We start from the raw sequence: 12,193 nt of genomic DNA, 5'->3' as shown, positions 1-12,193 counted from the left end.
AACTAGAGACATAACTAAAGAGGAAACAGAGTTAAATGTGGAACTAAATTAAATAATATATGAATAATAATTTGTTTGCTTGCACATAAAGAGTTTTATTGAACTAGAACCCGAACTAAAGTTAGAGACCTTATTCACATCAGCGCCATCTTTGATTTTTGGCGGGAATGAAAGCGATGCTGTGATACATCTCTTCAGTGGGTTGCACTGCTAATTAATGTGGTTTTTTTTTATTCTAATGACGAAACACAACAAATATCTTCCCAAGAAATTTCAGTAGACAAAAAACCCAGAAAGTATGAGCTGTGAAAAATTGTAAGTGATCTAGGAGCTTTAGTAAGACTGCATCTGAAATTGTATACTGTCTTGAGTAGGTACTTATTTTAAATAAATATTACTTACTAATATTAGGCCTTCTGTTTTTCGCCTACTATATAGTAGGGAAGTATGCGATTTTGGATGCAGCCTAAGTCTATCCCTCACAGCTCCGCTTTCATACCTGTCATGGCGCTGCTCTAAATAAAGTCTATTAGATTCCAGAAGCTAGATTACACTTTTTAATGTGTATATATCCCCCCCGTTAAAATAACAATCAAACAAACAAAAACAGAACGTTACTGAGTTCAATGGAGGAATTCAGCATTTTGAGCCACTGCGCGCCCCCTAGAGGAAGAAATCATATATGCCACAGGCAACACCAGCATTTGATTGTCAGGCTGAGGCTGTGCTTTTAGACTCACGCATTTCAGAAATGGTCGCTAGGCGGCTCTGAGCACACGGAGAACTCCTGAGAAGCGGGTGAACCCCTGACAGAGGAGTAAATCTGCAGATCAACACAAATCCTCCTGTTTCTTTCCTCCAGCAGCAGCGGTCAGCTTTCACCCAGCCGCCCGGCGCGTCCTGCGCTCCCCATTCCCGGATCATAATCATCCGTGCGCTTGAAGAAACTGCCTTCGTGTTGGACTTTACGGTAAGAAGCGTATTTAATCTGAATCTAACGGCAGTGTTAAATTTGGTACATGTGTAGGAATGTTGTTTTTCAGTAGGCTACGCTGGTGCGCGTAAAGGAACTGTGCGCTCCGGTGCGTTTGATACACCCATAAATACTCGCATGAAGCCAGCACTTGAGATTGGTTTGTTTTCTCTAACGTGCTTTGCTGTTCATCTTTATTCATGCATGGTCCATGCTGCTCATGATCAACAGAGGATCTCAGGTTATGATGGAGCGCATTGGTTGTGTTGGGAACCCGAGTGATCTGTAGGTTTCTTCATAATGTGGGTTAGTGGAACAAGCTGTAGGCAAGGAATGAGACTGGAGTTTTGGGAAAGGCTCTTTGGGACTCACTATTCACTTCCACCCCTGCAGATCTGCTAAGTGAGCACGCGAAGGAGAGGAATGTCATGCAGGAGCGTAGGTGTCTTTTACAGTAAAGGCACAACCAGAGACAGAAGTAGAACTAGATTATCATCATCAGACTTTATTGCAGACTCAAGGTCCAAATTTAAAAAAGGAAGCAAAAAAAAAAAAAAAAAAAAAAAAAAAAAATCAATGTTGCAAAAATATAATAATACCAGTGTCTCCACAATTTGGGCTGATAACGTAGTACTGACCCTTATATTTCATAAGCCCACAATAATCTAATTTCTAGAAATATTTAGCCAGCAGATACATTTATGTGTAAGATTTAGTAACACAGCTTGAAAAGTGTTAACTCTTGCTCTCACAAACATTTAACTTGCAATTTGTCATCTAGGTCTCCCTAACAGAATTCTCATTGCATCTTAAAAGCTATTTGAAGCCTATGTGAACTCTCTGTTCTATAATTTGACCACAGATGCGCAGTATAAAGTGGTGTACAGTATGCTTTAAACAATGACATCTTCACTTCATCTGAACAAGAACTAAACTTGTGTAAAAGTATGTTCACAGACATATTGCCTGCTCTTTTAATGAATCACTTAAATCAATATTCAGTCTGGTAACTGCAACCATGTTAGTCATACATGAATGCATGCTTTAATTCTGGTTTTAACCAAATTTATATTGTGTTCCTGGCATGTTGCGGCGCAAAGAATGGCTAATATAATATAAAACAGAATATCAGATCAGTTTAATTTAGTACAAATCAAACCTACTCACACGCATGAGCAAAATAACAATCGCTGATGATAAACTCAAATCAAGGGACTTTCTGTCAACATGGGCCATTTTTGTGGATAGATTTATTCCTCAAGTACAAAATAGAAAGTCTTAACAGATGCTTGATTCCTCCTGAAGTAGTTCGGATCTGTTTATGTCTTCCAGTTGTTTAAAGTATTATTCTGGGTTAAATACAATTCAAACTCTATTGACAGTATCTGGAAGTCACTTACAGGTGTCTAAGGGGCAAAAGTACAATAGATTGAAGGCATTTTTGCTTGCTTTACAAACTGAATCAGAATTATTTTCAGTGGTCATCTACTGCATGCTTCAGATGATGTTCGTATACTCTCAGAAAAAAAGGTACAAAAAGCTGTCACTGTGGCGGTACCTTTTCAACACCTTTGTACCTAAAGTGCATATTAGTCCCTCAAAGGTACATATTGGTACCAAAAGTGTACATATTAGTTCCAAAAGTGTAGCCTACATATTATGGGTACTGTCCCAGTGACAGCTTTTGTACGTTTTTTTTTTTTTTTTACTTCTTTTAACCTAAAATATAAAAAGATGCACTGTACCAGCGGTTTCCTTCTTTCTGTAAGAGAAATCAAATCCCAGAATCTATTTTTGCTTCATAGTTTAAAACATTTTGTCTGTGTATGGGGTTACGGAGCATCCGTGCTTACGTCCTGCTGTGTTGTGCGTCCTCATTGGTGTTATTGCGTTTAATATTCTCTTTTAAGCAGTTTTTTTTTTTTTTTTTTTTTTTGCTTGTGGGTAACAGTGGGAGCTAATTGGTCCAAAGCCGTTGCCTTTTAGTGGGCGAAATGGATTATTTGTTGGGCGCTCATTAGATCTGTCAGGGTCAGAAGAAAGGCCTGCTGCTTTGTGTAAAGTGTGCAGAGCAAAACGATAAGGAAGAACAGAAATAAAGGCTCATTAGCAGGATTGAAGTTTGTTTGCTTTTGTAATTGAGAGAATTAAGCTGTCTAAGTGAAGTAAACGGGAATCACGTTCTCCAGCAGGATTTATGGCAATGCACTGATCAGCTGTGTCTGTTTTTCTCTTTAAAATCCTTAGTGTACAAAGTATTTAATTACATTAATGAGAGCATCTCCGACATAAAGTGCTTTGTTGGCCCTGCGTGCTCTGTGTTTGTGTCCTGACGCACAGGACGAGCTCACGGAAGATCCAGCACATTGTTTGGGCATGTATTCATTTACTGGAACGCTTGGCTATTCTCGTATGTTCAAACGCAGGAAAGTGAAGAAAGGCAGACAGGCAACATCCTGTGAGGCAAACTCAGAACCTTTTCGTACTCTCTCTTTCTTCCTCGTTCTCTGTCTCTTGTATGGTCCTGTCATTTGGCTTTATTTCTGTAAAATTATACAAATGTCCATTTCGATCTCTGTAGTTCCTTGAAGCACTGACATGATTTTACAAGCATTTTGTTACTGTAAAACACTACAGTACTTTTAAGTTTTACTCTTAAGTTTTACTGTTAAGTCATGAAGACTTATTAAAATACTTTATTTTATATAAGTTTGGAACAAATTACACAATTTGACCAAGATTTTGAATGAGCTTTTATTTGTATATTTTTAGTAGTTAGTAGTGCTGTCAAACTAACACAAAAGTTTGTGTATATATAAATGTTTATATATGTGTGCGCATATATATATATATATATATATATATATATATATATATATATATATATATATATATATATATATATATATATATATATATATATATATATATATATATACATACAGTATATGCATGCATATGTGTGCGCACACACACACACATGTATTATATAACAGAAACTTTTATGTTAGATGCGATTAATCGATTTGACAGCACTAATTTTAAGTTTTCTTAGTTACTACGGTGTTCAAGATGGTTTTTAGGTCATGGTTTGGGTACTCTGAGTGGTTGCTAGAGTGTTTGTCTGGTTGCTAAGGCGTTGCTAGGTGGTTACTATTGGGCGTTTTGAGTGTTTAATTAAAAAAACGCCCACAACCAAGTCTATGACATTCTGATCTCTAGATATAGCCCTCCTTCTATAAGTCTATGTAAAAGTAAATAATTTGAGGTATTATTAATGTCTGAAGCTCAAATGGTGCAGGAATCGTGTCAAAGTTTAATCCTTAGCGTCAATGGTTTGTTTAAATCCCTAACCCTAACTAAAAAAAACAATGAACAATAGTGATACGACAGCTAGCTAGTAATTTACTGTGAATTCACAGTGAAAGTTGAAGTACGAAGACACTCAATCAACCTCTTCTGATAGACACACGTGGTGGCTGCCCATCCACTCCTGCACACTAGAAAGAGCTTCAGGAAGTGGTTGTAATGGGTTTATGGAGGAGTGTGTGTTTGACAGGGTGTGGTAGCATCTGCTGAACGGCCCCTGGGTTGCGTTCAACACGTGCTTGAGTACGAGATTCCTGTTACTCAGCTGTGCAAACACGACCTCACGGGTCTACCTGCTGCTCGCTTGTGTTGCACACTTCCCTCACTCCGAGGCCTGCGCTATGAGCCTGTCCCGACTCGCAAGCGGATAAACGCACGCCTCCTAAGATCCTTGGAATCCAGAATCAAATTCTTGGAATATTTGAGGTGTGGAATCAGCAGTGATTTAAGCGGTTAGTGGGTTACTATGTAAATCTATGTGGACTGGTTTGTCTTTGAACTGTTATGACGGGAGGCTGCAACCTGTCTGTCTGAAGTCTTTGAGAGTTTGGCTGTGAATGCATGTGGGACGTCCCAGAGGACAAGCTTATTACTCAGAGGTTGCTTTTTCATTACTTTCTCAGCTGACTTAACAAAGGTTTGTTTATGGTTCATTCGTGGACTTTCAGTTTTGTTATTCAGTTATTCATTCAGGTTTCAGCTTTGTCTCAAATGTTTCTCCTTAAATTACTCACAAGAAGTTATTTTAATTAAAATCATATGCAAATAAGACAACTGTTGACATAAATTAAGTAGATATAAAGAGATATAAAATGAATTTGGGTAGCTCAGATCATTTGGTCTTGGAAGAATTTGATGACAAATGTTTGAGTTCATATTGATATTCTGACTTTTGATTGCAGACTGATATTTGGAGTTTGAGACATCCTTAATATCTTCTGATTCTCTGTAGGAAATAGATGTGAATGAGTACGTTTACATGCACACTCATAATGCGATTATAATGGGATTTTAGCAATATTGCGATTTAAACTTTACCTCATGTATACACAATACTTCGATCAAACTAATGCGCTTAAGCTCATAATCGTAGTAACCATAATTGCCTTAAACTGTGAGATTACTCACAATAAACAGGCATGTAAACACCTTAATCGCATCATTACCGCTCTGACCAAAGTGCACATGTGCTCGGATATACACGCCACGGATGCTGTGTGTTGTTCACACAACTTCATGAGTGAACTCAGTGACATTATTCTGAAGTTTTCCCTCCAGTCCGAATCGTTGAACTCTGTCAACACAACTCACTGCACAGTCTCTGCTCTTTATCTTCATCCAGAGACGGAAATGTGTTTTGCTTGTAACGGATATGGATTAAAACAGTGGCCAGTAACACCTACTGTGTGTGAGTTCATAATCTGTGCTATGCATTGGGTAAAAATAACCACAATTCTTAGCAAATAATCAGAATAATGAAAATTGCATGTAAATGGGAGTGAAGTCCTTGTGCCGTAGAAACATCTTATTGCGATTAAGTCCTTACTCTGATTATTGCAAAAAATCATATTATTGGTGCACATGTAAACAAGGAGTCTTTTTTCTCAAGCAGAAGTCTCCACTTACTCTCCATGCACACTCATTGATGTCTAGGAGAAACAAGTGAGATGTTAAAAAGATCTCAGTTCTCTCTTATGGCATTGTTTCAGAGTTGAACAGGAAGAGACGTGTGATTCTCTTGGGTTGTGTCTGGTGGAGAGCTGAATGGACGGGAAGCAGATCTGGATTGAATTTGAGCTGTCAGGGGAAGAGCCAATGATGTCATATCATTACCAGCTGCCCAGAAATATGAGGGGCAATATGCATTTCCCGGCACATATTTTCACCCTTTTACTACTCAATTTCTTTGTGCACCCCAACAAAAAGGCTTGAGTTGATTGTAGGGCTTTTAACAGTTAAAGGGACAGTTCACCCAAAAATGACTCGCCCTCATGTCGTTCCAAACCTGTTTATCTTCGGAACACAAATTAAGATATTTTTAATGAATTCTGAGAGCTTTCTGTCCCTCCATTCGCAGTCTACGCAACTTCCACTTTAACGCTTCAATAAGTTCAGAAAGAGATTGTCAAACTAATGAATTGAGCGGTTTAGTCCAAATTTTGACACGATTGCTTTATATGATGAACAGATTGAATTGAGGGTTTAATTAACAGCGAACATAAACAGAAGCTCAAGCGTACATACTTGACACACGAGACTAAACCTCATTGGTTCTCTTGGAAGCTCAATTGTGGTGCTTAACACGAGAGCAAACCTCATTGGTTCTCGCACATCAAGCGAACATGCTTGATCTTCCGTTTAGCATTAACTGATGCATGCATAGATGCATTATTCTATATGTGAATAAAAGCCTAAATTCAATCTGTTCATCATATAAAGCGATCGTGTAACTTCATAAAATTTGGACTTTTATGAACTTTTTTTAAACGTTAAATTGGTAGTTGCGGAGCTGTCAATGGAGGGACATAAATCTCTCAGATTTCATTAAAAATATCTTAATTTGTCTTCCGAAGATTTTGGAACCACATAAGGGTGGGTAAATGATGACAGAGTTTTCATTTTTGGGTGATCTAACCTATTAAGCACAACCTGAAAATTGACCCAAAGCTCTAATTTTGTTGAAGATCATTAAACCGTTTCACTGCCTCAGAAGTCTGTCTGAAATTAGGGCAGCGAGGCAACAAGTCAGACAAAGCCAATGTCTCTTGATCAATGCATCCTTGCTGAATGAAAGTATTCATTTTCTACACAAAAATATCTTATCGACCCAAACAAACTTCAGTTTAAATGATATAGCAAAATCTGGCGGACACATCTCTAGCATTGCGTGGGATGTACGGTAGCGTCCCCAGGTTTGATATCTTGATGAGTCCCAGCAGGAAACAGTATCTCAGGCCTGAGACATGTTACGTCTGTTTGTGAGTAGACAGAGTCTCGCTGTGAGGATGATGACCTCTCTCTGAAGCCAAAGAGAGACAGAGCTGCAGGCTAGTTCACCTTTGAAATGTGATCGCAGGATGATCTCATGGCTTTGAAGAAGCTTCTGCTTCATTTGTGTGTGTGTGTGTCTGGCTGTACATATTTGCCCCAGTTCCTCTGAGAGTAGTATTTGGATGAGGGACCGTGTGTGTGTGTTCATGCAGGGTGGAGTGCACTATGACATCTTCTCTCTGGTTATGTTTTTATATCCTGAGAACTGAAAGCAAATGTTACACTCCCCTCCCAGAGAGACTGTTGTTTTGGTGCTCACCCCCACAGTTCACACCAGCCCATATGCTCACACACAGCCCGTCTGTGTTCTAGTGTGTATGAAGATTCATGCATGAGATTCTAGAGCAACAACACAATCTGGTGACACTGCAATCAAGATGTGTAAACAACATTTTAGAGGAATAAACCTTATTCAGAGCAGCGCTTTGACAGGTATGAAAGCGAGTCTGTTAGGGATAGACTTGCTGTGTTTTCAATGGCATCTGCTGTAAAAAGTTATAAAAAGCTCCTAATACCCTTATATTTTTCCACAGCTAATGTTGTCTGGAGGTTTTTGTCTACGGAAATATCCGGAAATATATGTTTCGTCAGCAGAGAAATTCAAAACATTAAATAACAGTACAATCCACTAAAGAGATGCGTCTGTCCCTCACAGCCTCGCTTTCATTCCTGTTAAAAGTTAAAGATGGTGCTGTTGTGAATAAGGTCCATAGTTCACCAATGAACTATATGTCGTTCTAAACCTGTATGACTTTGGTACAAAAATAGAGATGTTTTGAAATGCGTCCAAATTGCTCTTTTCCCATGCTTTTTTTCCCAAGAATAAAGGTAGTCTTACACTAGCACTGATCAAAAGTTTGGAATAATTAAGATTTATTACTGTTTTTGAAAGAAGGCTGCATTTATTTGATCAAAAATACAGTAAAAACAATAAAATAGTTTAATATTATTACAATTTTAAAGAACATTTTTCTATTGAAATATATTCTAAAATATAATTTATTCCTGTGATTAAAGCTGAATTTTCAGGATCATTACTCATGATCCTTCAGAAAATCATTCTAATATGCTCATTTGTTTCTATATACTGGTGTATGTATGTGTGTGTGTGTGTGTGTGTATGTACATTTACATCTCTTTTAAATCCACCAGAGCTTCTTTGACTTGCTGCTGTCAGTAAATTCTGGATTAATCCGCTCTGTGGTGCTAAACATAAAGATTTGATGTCTTAATATAAAACATTCACATGTGGAATGTTTCTATGCCATACTTTGATGTGATTTCATTGCACTTTAACATCTAGCCTACACTAATGCATGCTGGATTCTAATGTTAGAGCTGGTCACGGCCCTGCTTTTCACAGCAAGAAAGCAGCAGCTTAAATTAGAGCATTCTTTGTCTTTTTGTAGATTAGTCATGTACGTCAAGGTGGAGAGTCACAGGCAACAAGCTGTTCGGAGTAAAGGCGCCTCTCCTGAACGGTTTAATTCCAGCCTCCTGGGTCTGAAATAATGGAGCAAGTTTTTTGGCTCTCAGAGTCAAAAGACTCTCTCAGAGGTTAGACGCGCCAGCGCTGCTTTTAGCGTATTATCACACAAGCTCTGAGCTTCTAAAGCGCTGTAGCTTTCAGAGCGATACAAAGAAGTTTTGTTCTAGAGCATTGAGTGATACACTTAACAAGGTCTTCTTGAAGACTTTTGCATCTGACTGCATGTGTGTTCAGTCAGATGTAGAGAGAATGAGACATGTATCCTTAATACTTGCCCTGAGGGGGTTTTAATGTGATGTATTACAATGACTGTGTTCATATCTACTCTAATAACTCACAGTTCAAAGGACAACTCTTTCAGTGTTTCGCCCTGTCAAAACCACTAAGAGCCAAAATGCTTCTGCACTGACCTCAGGGCAAGTAAAAGCATCTTACATTTAACTCCTTTTTGAAGTCAACATATATAAAAAATCGACCCCGTTTGCTTTCTAAATCAGTGTGTCAGGTCTTTGTGTGCGTGGTATGGTCTGTGCATGTTATTCCAAAAAAGAAATGTTTGTCTTGGAAAGCGTTCATCAAACGGTTTACTTGTGCCACCTTTGACAACTTGCCTTGTACCAGCGTGGCCTTGCTAATTCGGCAGAAAAGGGCCGTTTAATATATATATATATATATATATATATTTTTTTTTTTAAGTTTTTTACTTTATTTTTCAGTTATTCTGGCAACCACAGCTGTACTGTGTACGGTTCTGTACAAATCAAAACGCACACTGTAAACCTGAATAAGTCAGCAAAACTCAAACAATTTGAGGTAATCAGTTACATCAAAATTTTTATGTTTTGGTAAGCAGAACAGGCTAATTTTTATTATGTTCTCATACATTTTGAGTTATATTTGAGTAAGATAATTCACACATTTAACTTAAAATTACCATGTAATCTCAAATTAAAGGATTAGTTCACTTCAAAATTAATTAATTAATCACCCTCAAGTTGTTTCAAACCTGTATGAATTTTTTTCTTCTGCTGAACACAAAAGACGATATTCTGAAGAATGTTGGTAACCAAACAGTTGCTGGTCCCCATTGACTCCCATAGTATTTTTTTTCCTACTATTGAAGTCAATGGGGACCAGCAACTGTTTAGTTACTGACATTCTTCAAAATCTTTTCCTTAGAAAATAGAAAAAAGTAAAATAAGTTGTGCATGCAGTTTGATGTTGACTTAATATGCAGCATGTATCATAAATCGTAATATTATCAGCAGATTGTATTGCAATTCATTGTGTGTTGACTGTTCATGAAAATAGACGAGTAATGCTCTGATCAATAAGCTTACTTTCTCTGTCTGTCTATGAAGTCAAGCTGTGTGTGTGTTCTGGCTTACTGTTACAGCCTTTAAACACTCATCCATTTACATAGTTGTCTGATATTAGCAACTCTGTGTCCTCCCTGAAGTGCTGTTTGTCTCCTCTATTATGCTAATCATTACCATAATGGTTTCACTTTCAGAAAAACAACTCGCCGTTAACTTGTAAAACTGCAGTTTGCTGAATTGTGCCGTTAAATGGTGATCAGACCATTATGTTAATCAGTTTGGGTTCTGCTGAATAGTTAAGCAATTATTTTGGATGTAGTTAATGACTTGTATGTGTCATGAGGCTTGTGATACCCAATTGGTTGTGCAGCTTCTTGAGTCTATTCAGCTTAATCTATTTGCCAGACAGGCGATAAAATGGTCAAAATATTTTTCTAGACATATAGGGGGATCCAGCAATATCTAGTGCCCAAGAACATCCTAGAAATTACCCAGAACTCCTTGGCCATTTCCAAAAGTCGCATCTAGATATATGTATACTCACAGTGGTCGGCCTTTCTGAGGGGAACCTCGAAATGAGATCAGAAAATGGGTTAGGTATGTGTGAAAAATATAGCATGCTGCTAACCACATGTTTGCTAAGAAGACAATGGGCAATGCAGCAAAGCACAAATCCTAATGGCTTCAGGCTCAGTTCTTTTTAGTATGATATGAAAAATGTTTCTCTCGGTGATGTGCAAACTAAGTGCTAAAACAAGCCAATCCCTCACCGGTACGTCCTGCAGTGTGTGCCTTGGGGAAAATATAATCATAATAATGATAATGTGTTCAGTCTGTCTGTAGACTTGGATGGGGCGTTTGGGGTCTGTAAGATTATTTTAACGTTTTTGAAAGAAGTTTCTTATGCTCACCAAGGCTGGATTTAAAAATAAAATATAAAGTATTATTATAGTTTAATAATAACTGTTTTCTATTTTTATTCTATTTTTAAAAATGTAATTTATTTCTGTGATGCAAAGCTGTATTTTCTGCATCATTACTCCAGTCTTCAGTGTCACATGATCCTTCAGAAATCATTCTAATATGATGATTTGCTGCTCAAGTAACATTTCTGATTATTATCAATGTTGAAGCAGTTGTGCTGCTTCATATTCTTGTGGAAACCTTGATACACATTTTTAGGATTCTTTGAAGAATAGACTTTTCAAAAGAACAGCATTTATTTGAAACATAAATCTATTGTAACTTTATAAATATCATTACTGTCACTTTTTATCTATTTAATGCATCCTTGCTGGATACAAGTATTGATTTCTTTTGAAATCTAAACTTTTGAACACTGAAACTGTAGCTAGTGAGATTTCTAAGCGTTCTTCTGTTGCTCAGCCGATATCTCTAAACATCTAAATATAAACATTTGCACAGTAAACATGATCCCTCCCTTGGTATGATAATGACATGTGATTTTTCTGTGGGGATGTTTTTCCTCTTTCAGTTCTGGTTTATCCTGTGAGATTGTGTTTCAAGTTTCTGAACTATGGAAGCTGTGGGCTGCAGCATTTTTTACTAAAATGTTCATAGCATTGTGACCTTGTTCTGATTGACCTTCTACCGGCAATGGTCTATCAGTAGTGCTGATCTTCACTAGCCAGATTTGCATCCACATATTTTTATGCAACTTTCAGGGTATTGCTTTAAAATGGATGGAAATGGCAAGATGCGGATGCAATTTCTAAAATGCGCACAAACAACTTTAATTTACATAGTAAAAGTTTCCGTGGAAGTTACTACTTTCTTCTCTTGAACACAGAAATGATATTTTTCAATTTATATTTATTCTTTTGGCAGATACTTTTATCTGAAGTGACTTACATTGCATTCAAGCTTTCTTTTCACGTAATTCCTGGGAATCGAACCCTTGGCGTTTCTAGCAACATTAGCGCTATTCGCACTGGATTATTATTATCTGTTGACCTCGTGTGATTTAGAAAT

General features: G+C 37.5%; 1 protein-coding gene across 1 annotated transcript in view; it reads left to right on the top strand.

The window, feature by feature from the left end:
- The first annotated feature begins 733 nt into the window (after positions 1-733).
- ptprea (protein tyrosine phosphatase receptor type Ea) overlaps positions 734-12,193 on the top strand; it is a 74,837-nt gene continuing 63,377 nt past the window's right edge. Inside the window, exon 1 of the mRNA XM_079852123.1 lies at positions 734-970. The gene's annotated coding sequence lies outside the window, so the exon portion shown is untranslated. The remainder of the gene's footprint in view (positions 971-12,193) is intronic.

This window comes from Squalius cephalus (assembly GCF_949319135.1).
Source record: "Squalius cephalus genome assembly, chromosome: 19".
Taxonomy (NCBI): Eukaryota; Metazoa; Chordata; class Actinopteri; order Cypriniformes; family Leuciscidae; genus Squalius; species Squalius cephalus.
The sequence above is the reverse complement of the archived record's forward strand: the minus strand, read 5'-3'. Positions and strand labels throughout refer to the sequence as shown.